General features: G+C 36.9%; 2 non-coding genes across 2 annotated transcripts; one reads left to right on the forward strand and one right to left on the reverse strand.

Annotated features, from left to right (window-relative positions):
* The first annotated feature begins 671 nt into the window (after positions 1-671).
* LOC116130406 lies at positions 672-778 on the forward strand. Its single transcript, XR_004128042.1, has one exon. It is a non-coding gene; the product is annotated as a small nucleolar RNA R71 (small nucleolar RNA).
* A 13,301-nt stretch (positions 779-14,079) lies between these two features.
* On the reverse strand, positions 14,080-14,186 carry LOC116130420. The gene has a single exon (XR_004128045.1). It is a non-coding gene; the product is annotated as a small nucleolar RNA R71 (small nucleolar RNA).
* Positions 14,187-14,494: the final 308 nt, after the last annotated feature.

Below are 14,494 nucleotides of genomic sequence, written 5' to 3' on the forward strand. Positions count from 1 at the left end.
TAAGATTCTGAATGGACGCCCCTTGGTTTCTAAAATTTGTCCTCGTCTCATTCATGAAACCTGTGATCTTTTGCATGAATTTACCAAACATGTCCTCCAACTTCGTCACTCATTGATCTCCTGGTTGATTGGTCACCCTTGGTTGGTTATTTGGAACTTGCTTCTGATTCCATTGGTTACTTTGCTAGTTCTGATTTCCCCAAGCCAGATTTGGATGATTTCTCCACCCTGGGTTGTATGTGTTGGAGTACGGGTTATTCGGTTGTCTCTGATTTCCTACCAAGTAATTCACTTGCTCCGTTGATGAAGATGTCGAAGCAAATGTGTTCCCAACTTGACACTCGCTGCTCACATGGTTTTCTGCACAAAATTCACATGTTAGTTGAGGTGCTTGTATAGAGTTTACATGCATAGTTCCCAACTGTTTTTGAAGTGCAGTGAGTTGGGCTGAGATGGCTGTGAAGGCATCAACTTCATGAAGACCCGAAGATTCCCTTGTTGTAACTCTCTCATTTGGTCTTTGATAGTTGTTGCTTGCCAAAACCTCAAGCAACTCATACGCCTCCTCTGGTGTCTTATTCTGCAAGGCCCCTCCTGAAGCTGCATCCACCATGGTATGCACATTACCAATCAAACCATTGTAAAAAGTTTGGACATAAAGCCAAACTGGAAAACCATGATGTGGACACTTCCTCATTAACTCCTTGTATCTCTCCCAAGCCTCGTACAATGACTCGACATCATCTTGTAGAAATGATGTGATATCATTTCTCAATTTCGCTGATTTAGCTGGAGAAAAGAACTTGGTCAGGAATTTCTGTGCCAGATCATTCCACGTTGTTATTGTTCCCAGTGGTAATGCCATTAACCACCCCTTTGCTTTATCTCCCAATGAAAATGGGAATAACCTCAGCCTAATAGCATCATCCGACACTCCATTTGACTTGAAGGTGTCACAAATTTCCAGGAAATTTGCAATGAGCTGATTCGGATCTTCCTTCAAATCACCGTTGAATCTAACCGACTGCTTGATCATCTGGATGATTGCCGGCTTGATCTCGAAGTTGTTTGCTTGTACTGTAGGTCTACTAATACTTGACCCACTTCCATTCACTGTGGGAACTGAAAATTCCCTCAGTGTCTTGTTTTCTTGTTCAGCCATTTCAACAACTACTTCTTCAGATTCTAAAGTAAGATTCTCTCTTTCTCTTCTCTCTCTGTTACGTCTTCTCACGGTCCTCTCAAGCTCAAGGTCAACAGGAACCACTGGTTGACGTCTTGCTCTTCGCATAAACTGAACGAACACAAGTGAAGGAAAGTGAGATCACAATTCTAATAAAAATTAAAAACAAAAATTAAAACTTCAATCTAGCTAAACTTAAAGAAAAACTCAATGTTAACTTAAAACAATCCCCAGCAACGGCGCCAAAAACTTGATGCGTGTTTCTTACAACATGCAAATGTAGCAAGTATACTAGTCGCACAAAGTAATAAAATGATAAGCAGAGTATCGTTCCCACGAGGATTGTTAGCAAAGCACTGAGTTTCCTAATGTTATCAAGTTGAAGCAATCGATTACTTTGGATTGATGGGAGCTAATTCTAATTAAACTAACAATGAATTTTAAACTAAAATTTTAATTGAGGAAGCAATATGAAAACACCGAATATCAATTCAATAAAAGCGGGTAGGGTTTTCACTTCATTTGGATTTTATGGGTTAAACCTGAAAATTACACTACATTCACATTCATATGCAATGGTTGTAAATCGAACTCACTAAGGTGTTAAACATACCCTCTCGGGCTATGTTTTTCTATTCATTCTTATTAACCTTCCGCACCCAACAAATTGAAGATTAACAATTCCAAACTCATTAAGCAAAAGAATCCTACAATGATTTCATTAATTCTTGAATCTATCTCTAGCATCCAATACTATAATGGTGATTATCCAAGAAGCCTAACATGAATTATTTCTCAATCTCATCATGTTCATCACATACAACATTAAAATTCAGAGTAAACACACAACCAAAGCATATTCATATGAAAATAAAACAATCAAACACTTAACCCATTAAAAATCCAAACTACAATCAAAACCCTAACCCATAAAAGATTAGGTCATAGCTAAATCAATAATACAAAAACGAAAAACGGAAATAATCAAGTTCAACATAATGAAACTGAGGTATAAGATAAGAAATCTCCCCAAAAGATGAATCCTTTAGTTAGAATCGAATCTTCTCCCTTTAACAACCCAAATCGCTTAAAGTTTACTAAGAAAAAAATGTAAAAGCAGCTAACCCTAAACAGCTGAAGACCCCTGGGCAAAAGGCTAAGTTTTTCTTTTATACTTCGTCCTAATAACCCAGCTAAAACACGCACAAAACGAAACTGTGCGTTTAACAAAATTGAAAATAATGACTGTCGCCGCGGCGAAGAATGAAGCAGACACGCTCGTCCCTGGCTTACTTCGCCACGGCAAAGACAATTCCTTCGCCGGGGCAAAGCTTCTTGAAAAGTTCTGAAATTACAGAACTGCCACTCTGCTTGCTTCTTCGTTTGATTCTTCGATTCTCGGTGCTCTCCATTGGGAACAAGCTTCATCGTGCTTTATCCTACTCCGGAACTCTCCTATCTTCTGAGATCCGCTAATTTCTGAGTCAAAAATATCAAATTTTGTCCTTATTTGCTTAAAATGTCCATTTTAACCTGAAACACGAAAAGTAAAGAATTAAGCAACAATTCAGGTCAAAATGCACTAGAAAGTACCTGAAATTCGACAAAAAAGGTCTAATGAAAACTATATAATTCACGGATTATCAGTGTGATCGACTGTCAGTGTAAATTCGTTGAAGTTTGAAAAACTTTGTAGATGCTAAGTACTAAGGCCTTGTCGGCGTGATCGACTGTCGATGTAATTCAGGCCTCGCGATCGAGTCAATGTAAATCAATTGATTATAGTTGAAAAGATTTGTTTGCCAAATAGTACTTTTATTGATACTGGCCGAAAGGGTGGTTGACTGGAGAAGAGGTGGAAAGGCCCTCTCACCTTTTTTTTTTTTTTTTTTTTTTTAAACAAATAAAACAAAAAGGGAACATAAAATTAGATTGACAAAAGTAGTACCGTTTGAGATAGATGGTATTCCAACTGTTGTTGATTTCTTTACCTTTTGGAGTTTGGAGCCTGTAGGCATCTTTGTCCATTGCTTTGGTTATCTTGTATGGGTTTTCCCAATTGGGGTTGAGCTTCCCAGTGTTGACTTTTCTGGTGTTTTGAAAAAAATTTTGAAGCACCCAATCTCCTTCTTTGAAAGTTCTCACTCAGACATTTTGGTTATAGTGCCAAGCGACTTATTACTGATAGATGGCGTTCCTGATGTAAACCTGCTCCCTCAATTCATCAATGGTATCTAGGTTGTGACAAAGATTCTCATTGTTGGTTTGCTAATCTGTCCATTGGAGACTACTTAAATGGATGGACACCCCGGCCAGGATGACTGCCTCAGAGCCGTATATTAGTCAAAAGGGTGTCTCTTTGGTGGATGAGTGGGCTGTGGTTCGGTAGGACCATAATACTCCAGGTAGTTCATCTGCCAAGAATCTCTTGGCTTTCTAGAGGTGTTTCTTGAGAGTCTGAATCACTGTTTTGTTGGAAGACTCTACCTACCCATTTAATTGAGGATTGTAGGGTGTTGAGAAGCTAAGCTTGATACCCCATGTATCATAGAAGTCCTTGAACCCTAAACTAATGATCTGGGACCCATTATCAGTTACTAACTTCTTTGGTATGGCTGAACTTACATATCACATTCTTCTATATGAATCCCTACACTTCTCTGTATCGCACCTGGGCGAATGCCTCAGCTTTTATCAACTTTGTGAAGTAGTCGATGAACGCTAGCATGTATACTCGTTGTCCTGGTGTGGTTGGGAGTTTACCGACTGTGTCCATACCCCACTTCATAAATGGCCAGGGAGTAGGGATGGAATTAAGTTTTTCAGGAGGGAGGTGTGAGACAATGGCAAACCTTTGGCAACTATCACACCCTTTGACATAGGCTACTGAATCAGCTCTCATGGCAGGCCAATAATAACTGGCTATGATCACTAATTAGGACCTCTATTTTAAGAAAAGAATGAAATACTTTAGCTATTTGCCAATCATTTTCTACCAAATAATTAGGACCTCTATTATTTGCTATAAAATAACTAATTATATTAGCATAAGGTAAACATGAATCAAGCATTAAATAAGTACTATTCCATCTAACAGGCATATCTAAAACAAAAGTTAAAGGAGAAATATTTAATTTTATACAAAAGTCTTGAAATTCAGCATTTCTTTTATTACTACTAGTAATCCAAGCTAAACAATCCTAATTCTATTAATATTTTCTTTAATTGTTTTCATACCACTTTTCACAAGTAAATTAATAACATGGCATGCACAACATTGGTGAAAAAACTTCAAATTGTTATATAAAGGATAGTTACTTTGAAAATAATCTATAGCTTTACTATTAGAACTTGCATTATCTAAAGTTAAACTTATCACTTTACTAACAATATCATAATCTTCTAAAACTTCAACAATTTTATTATAAATTTGTTGACCACTATGATCAACATCCATTAATCTAAATCCTAATAAAGATTTATTTAATTTACATTCATTATCAAAATAATGACTAGTCACACAAATATAATCTTGTTTAGCTCTACCACTCCAAATATCAGCCGTTAGAGCCACACTAACATGACAAGTATGTATTTTATTTTTTAATTCTAATTTAATTTTTCTAAACAATTTTATTAAATCATTTTTAGTTGCAGTTTTAGAATAACTTTTAAATCCTGGAAAAAATAAATTTTGAACAAATCTTTCAAAATATTTATCTTCAGCCATATTAATAGGTTGATCAGTTGCAGTAATATATAAAGCTAATTGTTCCCTATATACATTAGAATTATAACGCCAAGTAGTACCCATATTAGTTATTTGAGTTTGATTGCTTTCTCTATTTCCATGTTGATTAATATGTTTATTAGCATGCCTTTTTAAAGTACTAGTACCATTACTTGAATCAGCTTTATAAATATTTCCACAGTATTTGCATCTCGCTTTCTTAACTTGAACACCATTTTATGTCTCGTAAAACTTGTCGAAATGCGCCCAAACGTCTGATGTGTGTCTGTCTTCGGTTTCAACGACAGTTGATGATCCTGCCTCAACTTGAGATGAAGTTGGACGAGCACGACGATTACGGGGACGACTTCTAGAACCACTGGGAGCTGTTGGAATCGGTGGCATATTTTGAGATGTATCGGATTCTGAGAATGGAAAAGCGGGACTATTTGAATCTCCTCCTGCATTTATGTTAGTAAAATCAGTGGGACTAGGACTAGGATAGTAGTTTCCATCATCATTGTAATTAATGGGAGAGAAATATCTATCCATTGTAGTTGAAAAAAAAATTGATGTAGAAGAAATAAAAATTAAAGAAAGAGAATTGGAATATGAAAATTGGAAAATTGGAAATATGAATTAAAAATTGCAAAAACTAATAAAAATTAAAATACGAGCAAATTGATAACAAAGAGATTAAGAGAATAAATGAATAATTGAGAGATTAGAGATTAGAGAATATGAGAGAATGAGAGAATTTGAGTTGTGAGAAAAATGTGAGAGTTTAGGGCCAATTTATAGAAAAAAATGGGAAAGAAAAATGACGAAAAAGACCCCTCCAACGGCTATAAAATGGCTATATTTTAAGGGTAAAGGGGTAATTTGAAAAAACAAATTAAATTTTTATTTTTTTTATTTTTTTCGGCCAACCCGTCAGCTGTTGCCAACCCGCGGGTCAACCCGGTGGGTTGACCATTATTGTATAATAGCCAACCCGCCGGGTTGACAACAGCCAACCCGCGGGTTGGCGGTCTTTTCTTTAGAAAGGACAAAACAGCAACCCGCGGGTCGACAGGTTGCCATTTGCAACTCGGCCTGTCTAGGGGTTGCTGCCGGGTTGGGTTGAACCCGACCCGCGTTATTGGCGGTCCGGGTTCAACCCTCTTCATTTCAGGTCGGGTTAGGGTTGGCCCGCCTAACCCAGCCCATTTGTTCCACCTCTAGATACAATACAAAATTCTTTGAAACCGACAACACAAATAGCTTCTAGGGCATGCACTAACATTTACTAACAGGTGGGCACTCTTGGTACGCGCCTCATCATGGCCTCTATATCTGCCAGTTTCTTCGCCAATATCTGCTCGAGAGGGGTGCCCGTGGCCAATTGTTGAGCGTCAACACTTTGTTTATGTGCTTGGGATCCAGTTGGTCCTCCTGAACGAGTCATGTCATAGTGTGTGGATTGGAGATGTGTTCTATGCTAGTTTGGCTGGGGTACTCAATCGCCCCTTCAGGTTAAGTCTGTCCTAGTGTGACCCAATGGTTGTTTCGGCCGGCATGGATGATCAGGGGTGTACTTGGAGGATGACTCAAGCTATGGGGATAAGTTATACCAGGGTGGGTTTGTTGGGCATGGTGTTGTCCGCTCAACCCATGAGGGAGAGCCAAGCCTAATGGGGTTCGTTGATACGAGTTATCGGTCATGGTAGATTGGGTAGGATTCCTTATGGTGGCTGATCTCTGCAATTGTTGGTTTGGAATTGTCTGAGTAATGGGGTTGAGTGTGAGTGGTGGATCAGTTGGGAAAGGTGTTTGTAAGGATGGATCAGTTGTGTTTAACGCTGAGCCATCCGTTAAGGACGATTGAATGTGGGATGATTGTGGATCTTTATTTGAGCTTCTAGGGTTAGGGGTTGACAGGTTTTGCATGAAGCTTACTGGGACGCAAAAGCAATTCCCAGGCAGCTGGTCATGAGTGAAGTCAAGTGAATAAAACTGGTTTACCTGCTCTCGCAAATTTTAATTTTCAACCCGGATGTTTTCGTTCTAGGCCTCCAGTGCTGCCACCTTATCCAAATTTTGCTACATCATGGCCATTAAAGCCTCGATTTTTGCCGAGAGATCTGTAGGAACATTGTTTATTGTTTCAATCATGATTGATTTCCCTGTGGAGCAGAATGTTGAAGGAATGTTGATTGCCAGAGGCCTCACGGTGGGCGCCAAACTGTAGATGTCAAAATCTATTGTTACGAAAGGAAGGACGAATCCTGTGAGGTTGAGGCCATTGGCAATCTACTACACCTGCACACACACACACACACATACACAAAGGAACCAATGTGAAGCGAACGATAAACATTGAGGTGGTGTTTACCGTAGGTACTCCGACACTGAAGTCAGCGAGGATAATGAAGGCTTTTTAGTGAGTGTTAAGGGAAAGAAAGGTTACCAGTAGCTTAGTAAGGAACTAAGACCATGGAAAGAAGTGTAGCTCTTGGGAATGAGAACTATGGGGTTAGAAAGTGTAATGTTGAATGACTAAACAGTGGGATGACCCTTGTTTATATAGTAGTTATGGGATGTTCGTATCCTAATAGGATTTGGAATCTACATAGGAGGAGATCTAATGAATAAGGAAAACCTTGATTCACTTGCCTCATTAGCAGAAATAATCTTAATTCCGAGATATGAAATCTTGGATGGATCAGGATAGAACTGAGTAGGAAGAATCCTACTTACCTTGTTTCGGAGGCCTGGCCTTTGGTGGGCTGTTGATGAAGTCCATTCAAGAAGGATGCTAGATCCAGGCCCATGTCACGGAGTTCGATGCTGGCCCAACTAGAGTTGGACCGTGTCCTTAGGCCTTGGTGATAGAAGATGTTGGCCTAGGCCTAATAGGGGCCCAAGTGATTTTTGACCTCCACAATAATCAAATCTTAGTTAGAGTGATGATAACATTTTGTTTCGATGAGTTCACTTGTATTGATGCAAGAGGAAACAAATATATATCTTTTGTTAATAATGTGATGACTGATTTTGTTATTGATTTGACATCGACAGCTCTCAAGGAAAGATATAAAAGAAAGTGGGAAATCAACCCAAATTCAGGGCAAGTACCTTGTAGTTGGTGCTAGAAATTACATTGAAGAAGGCATAGACATTAACATTATAATTTAGAAAAAGCCTACAGTATTATGGTTATGTGTTTATATGATGCCAATTGTCCTCCTTTAACAAATCTAATAATTAAATATTGGTTAGAGCGATTATAACGTTCTATTTCGATGAGTTCACTTGACTTGATGTAGAAGGAAACGGATATATATCTTTTATTATTAATACAATGACGACTTCGTTGCTGATTTGACATCGAAGACTCCGCGAGAAAAGACATTAAAGAAGTGTTAAATCAACCCAAATTCAGGGCAAGTACCCCACAGGTTGTGCTACGAAATTACATTGAAGAAGGCACGAACATTGACATTGTAATTTAGAGAAAGCCTACAATATGACGTAGGCACGTAGCCTCGTACACAATTATGAGTTCAATTGAACCCACTCAACTTTTGGAAAAAATCAAAATAGTCCTTATATATTATGGAATTTAAATTTTGACCCCACAAAAATTTTAATTAATTAACATTTTTTTACCTTTTCTCTCTTTTTCATTTCCTCTCATTCTCTCTCATACTTTCTTTTCTTTTCATTGGATTTCTCAAGAAAGTCTATTCCTTTTAAGGTTACATGATAAGATATGCTCATTTTTCTTTATTTTGCTTAATTTTTTTTTTTTTTTTTTTTTAGCTTTCTTAATTGATGAAAAATCATGAGCTATGGGTTTTTGTTGAGTTTAATAAATGGGTTTGAAATTGGAAGATTAAATTCCTGGATTTTGATGTGGGTTTTGATTTTATCTTGTTTATGTTGAGAAGTGGATTAATTAATTGTTGTTTTAAATTGGGTTTGATAAATTTTGGTTAGTTATTAAGTTAATTTTAAATGGGTTTAAAAAATTGATGAAACCCTAAGTTGTAGAGATTTGGGGATTTGGTTTAATTTTTTATATATTGGTTAATTGCTTGATATTTAGAGTTGGACTTGATGAGTTTTTATTGGTTTATGAGTTGAATTTTATTAGGTTCGTAGAAATTTTTTGAAAAACCTAAGTTAAGGTTTGGGGCTTTTTTTTTTTTTTTTTTTTTTTTGCTTTTGCTTTCTTTATTAATGAAAGATCATGAATATGTTTTTGTTGAGCTTAATAAAATGGGTTTGAAATTGAAAAATTAAATTCCTAGATGCTGAAAAGCCTAAGTTATAAGATTTGAGACTTTAATATATATTTTATGGTAAATTTATGAGCTCAGATATTTTGAACCCACTCACTAAAAAATCTGGCTACCTTCTTGATATTACGGTTATATGTTTATATGGTACCACATTTAGTTAGTGTATGAGTAATACATAGTTATCTTATTTAGTAACTATCAATAAACATTAATACAATATAAAGATGAGTGAGAGAAAAATAAAATTTATGAAATTGTAAGAATTCATTATTGTAATATGGAATTATGGATGATGTGATATTTGATAATATTCTAATTTTTTTCTATAATTCATGATTCGAAGTCAAATCACTCTCCAGGAATTCCGGAACCCTTTGCTCAGTAGTAAAATCCAAGACAGAAAATGTTTAGTGACGAGGGGAAGGGCTCCAATCAGTTGTTGGGGCAGCAGCATTCCCCATTAATCATGCAGTGTTGCATGGCAATTGGCGAAACCTTTTTAATTTCCTGTTCAACTGCAACTTCAAGTCTACTTCACGCTATCTAATTAATTATTTCCGCACTTCGGGTCATGCATCCTGAAAGATACATAGGAAGTCGAGATCTCTTCCAAGGTCCTTACATCGTTGTCTTTCCTTTCAATTTCAAAAACATAAAATATTAGGCTGAAAAGCTGGTTCCATTGTCTAAACTCTAAGCCACGTTTAAACCTACGCTAATAGATAATGGTGCAACAACTTGGTGACATGAGATAAATACAAATTCTAACCGAGTAAACAAGTTACACGTAGTTGGGTGAAGCTATCATGAATTCATTATATCTCACCATTTAATCGCTAGTTTTTGTGATATCTATCATAATTCTAATTGGGTCTGAGGAGATATCCTTCTATTAATCTAACGTACACATATTTACTCTTAGACTTCGCACATTGTATAGTCCTCCAAGTAAAAACCCATTTACTAAATTAATAGATTTGAAGCATATATATAAACTGATGGTAAGTTCTCGTTCACAAGTGATGCGAGATATGACAAAAAGCATTTATGAAATTAAAGAAGTACTTAGAGCACTTCATGAAGTACTACTTTTTCCTAGGAATTCTAAGCAAATCTTTTGAGTTTTTGAATATATGATAATCGTGCATGTAGCATCGGATAACTTTCTATAATAAATTGTGGCTTTGCAAAGGTTTCAGATCTGAAACACTTCGTTCATGATGTTTCTTACCTTTTTTATGTTTCCATCCAATAATTTTCGGCTATTGACTTCTAATTTCCTTTGCCCACTATTCTCACCAGTTAGCAGGCGGGGTTTCACTTTCCTATTCAACTGAGTAGCTTTTTAAAGAGTAAAGATAAGGCTTTTCCAGTCAAGTGGCTTCACAATACACGATTGATAAAACCTAATATTGAATTTAGGTTTTTGTGGTGGTGACTGATGAATGATGATGGATAGTTATTCATAAATCATAGTATGTGATGATACATGGCATTATATCATTAAATGGTCACCATGTTAGTTAAATAAGGTTATGAGACTGTCCCATATAATTTTTTCTTGGTACTTCCCTGTACTGGTGCAATGCTAACTGCATAGCAGCTGGAAAACCTTTGCAATTTCCTGTTCAGTTGCCAACTTCAAGTCTACTTCACGCTATAATAATTAATTACTTCATAAAAAGAAACATAGGAAGTCAGGATGTTTTCAAGGTCTTACATTGTAGTCTTTCCTTTCATTTTCAGGAAACATAAAATATCATGCTGTCTCGTGAAGTTGGTACCATAGCGTTTCTTTACCCATCATTTTCACTACAAGAGTCTAGTTTGTTGGAAATTTTGTTTAGCATTGACTTGGAAATGACAGTAATTAATGTTGAGAGGAAAATTTAGCCCACATTATTATTAGTTTTTGGGTCTTAATATCTGATTTGAGCATTAAAATGGTCTCGCCGACAAATCCCATTAGCACCGTTTGACAATAGCAAATTTTCTTTCGGTGATTACAAGGTCCACTAGTGTCTCACAGTTTGAGTACATCTATTACAGACAAATCTCTCAGTTTGAGCAAACTTATTAATTGTAGACGCTAAAATCTACAGTTACGGAAAGAAGGTTTGATCGTACTAGGTTGAGGCCACTGACAATCCGCTATACCTGCATACAAAGTAAATAAGCATGAAGCTTATGTAAACAATGGTGTGGTATCTACCGTATGCACTCTAACGCTCAAGTCAGTAAGGCTGAATGAGGCAATTTAGTGAGGGCTAAGGGAAGGAAGGGTTACCCAAAGTTTACTCGAAGACTAGAACTACGGCGTAGGTGTATAACTCTTAGGAGTAAGAGCTTGGGTGCAAGTAGGTGGTATTGAGATTGAATCAATAATGAGAGTGCAGGCCTCTACTTATATAGTAGTTGATGGGTCTTCATATCCTAGTAGGACTTTGAGTCTATAATGGTAGAGGTTTAGTGAATAGGAAAGATCATGATTTACTTGCCTCGGTAGGATTTGAGTATTAATTCATATAAGATACAGAATCTTGGGCGAATTAGAATAAACCCAAATAGGAAGAGTCCTAATTGTCATGGACCAATGGGCCTGGCCCTAGGTGGGCTAATAGTGATGCACAAACTGGAGAGAGGTTGGGTTTAGGCCCCGTGTGTGGCCCATGACATGAATTCTGACATAGGCCCAACCAAAATTAGGCCATGGCCTTGGGTTTACATAGTAGAAATTACCTGCTTGGGCTTGATAAGGCTCAAAGATGATTTTGGGCCCATACAGTTAGCCCCCCACTCTTTGAGCTAAGGAGTACTTAGCTTGGAGAGTGATAATCCGAGAATTATACTGTTTTAATTAGGCTTTTTGGCTGGATTTTAGATACTTCTTAGTTCATTTATGCTTGAATTGCTACTAAATTCTATACATTTTGTGTTGCAGGCCAAAATGGACATTTTGAGCAAATAATGAGCGAATTGGAGTTTCTGGACCCAAAAGTAAGCAGATCTCAGAATTTGGGAGAGTTCTGAAGCAGAGTGAATCACTATGGAGCTTGTTCTCAGGGAAGAGCATCGAAGATCAAAGATTCAAGCAAAGAAGCAAGCGGAGGGCGTTTCTGTAATTTCAAAATTCTTCATGAAGGTTCACCATGGCGAAAGAAGTTAAGCACGAGAGTCCATTTTACCTCGTCGCTGTGGCGAAATTCTTTCTTCGCCGCGGCGAAGTCTGCAAATTTTAGTTTTCTCCAAAACGGACAATTTTATTTTTAGGAAAGTTTTAGGTCTTTTGGGCGAGCTATATAAGAAAAACCTTGCCGTTTTGAGAGGGGTCATCTAGTTTCGCCTGGTTTTCATTTTCCTTAGAATAGATTTGACATTTTTGTTGAGAAAGTGAGAAGATTTGATATTCAACGTTGTGGATTCTTCAACTAGGGGAGATATCTTTTCTTTTCTCTTATTTCTATATGTTGACTGCTACGTTTAATGTTTTTCTTGTTGTTTGTGTTGATTTAGTTATGAACTAACCCATTTTGGGTTAGGGTTTTGATGTAACTCAGATTTCTATGGGTTAATCAATTGATTATTGTTATTTTCATATTCTATTGCACAGATTGTGTGGTTATTCTGTTTTTATTGATTTTATCTGATGAATATGATGAGATTGAGAAATGAATCATGTTGAGCTTCTTGGGTATTCATCATTGTAGTATTGAATGTTAGAGATAGATTTGAGAATCAATGAAATCAATCTAGGATTCCATTAGTTTAATGAACTTGGATCTATTATTCTTCAAATTGTTGGGTACAGAAGTTTAATAGGGAAGAGTAGGAATTCATAGCCTGAGAAGGTATGTTTGACAACTTAGAGAATTCGATTTACAATCCGTGCATGTGAGTGTGAAAATAGCATAATCCGTAAAATTCATTCATAGAGTCCGAATAAAGTCAAAACCCTAACCTTTTGTTAAATTGATATTACTCTTGCTTTAAATTCTTGCTCTCATTAATTAGTTTTTAATACTTAGTAAGTTTTGTTTTTAGTTTATTTTCTAATCTCCCATTAATCCAAACAATTTCGGTTTCTCCAACTTGAAAAACACTTAGGAAAATTAGTGCTTAACAATCAATCCTCGTGGGAATGATACTCACTCATCACTCTACTACTTTGTGCAACTAGTGCACTTGCTATCATTGCATGTAGTTACAAATCATCAAGTTTTTGGCACCGTTGCCGAGGATTGAGTTGTGTGTTAAAATTAAATTTTTCTTGTGTTAGCTAGATTGGAGCTTTATTTTTCTTTGTTTAATTGTTTTTAGTTTATTTTTGTTGTTGTTCTTTTTGGTTGGCTTGTGATCCAACTTTTTCTCTCTTTCTTTGTAGTTTATGCAAAGAGTAAGATGTCGGCCAGTTGTTCCTGTTGATCCTGAAATTGAAAGAACCACTAGAAGACTTAACAGAGAAAGAGAGGCTACAGTTGAACCAAAGGCCATAGTTGTTGAGATGGTAGAAAATAGAACACTAAGGGAATTCTCAGTTCCCACAGTTGAAGGCAGTGGGTCGAGCATTACTAGACCAGCGGTACAAGCCAACAACTTCGAGATAAAGCCGGCAATCATCCAGACGATCTAGCAATCGGTACAGTTTAAAGGGGATTTGAAGGAAGATCCAAATCTACACATAGCCAATTTTTTTGGAGATTTGTGATACTTTCAAGTCAAATGGAGTGTCAGATGACGCCATCAGATTGAGAATGTTCCCGTTTTAATTGAGGGATAAGGCAAAGGGATGGTTAATGGCACTTCTATCAGGAACGATCAAAACATGGAATGATTTAGCACAGAAGTTCCTGACCAAATTCTTTCCTCCAGCAAAATCGGCAAAGCTGAGAAATGGTATCACATTATTTCTACAGGAAGAGTCGGAATCATTGGATGAGGCTTGGGAGAGATACAAAGAATTACTGAGGAGGTGTCCACATCATGGGTTGCCAGTTTGGATGCAAGTCCAAACGTTTTATAATGAATTGATGGTGAATGTGCAAACTATGGTGGATGCAGCCTCGGGAGGAGCACTATAGAATAAGACACTGGAAGAAGCTTATGAGTTGCTTGAAGTTTTAGTGAGTAACAACTATCAAAGATCGAATGAAAGGGTGCAACCAAAGAACTCTATGGGTCTTCATGAAGTTGATGCATACACGACTATCTCAGCCCAACTCACAGCACTTTAGAAATAGTTGGGAAGTATGCAGGTAAATTCTATTCAAGCTCCTCAACTAATTTGTGAATTTTGTG

Source organism: Pistacia vera, unplaced genomic scaffold, assembly GCF_008641045.1.
Source record: "Pistacia vera cultivar Batoury unplaced genomic scaffold, PisVer_v2 Contig106, whole genome shotgun sequence".
NCBI lineage: Eukaryota > Viridiplantae > Streptophyta > Magnoliopsida > Sapindales > Anacardiaceae > Pistacia > Pistacia vera.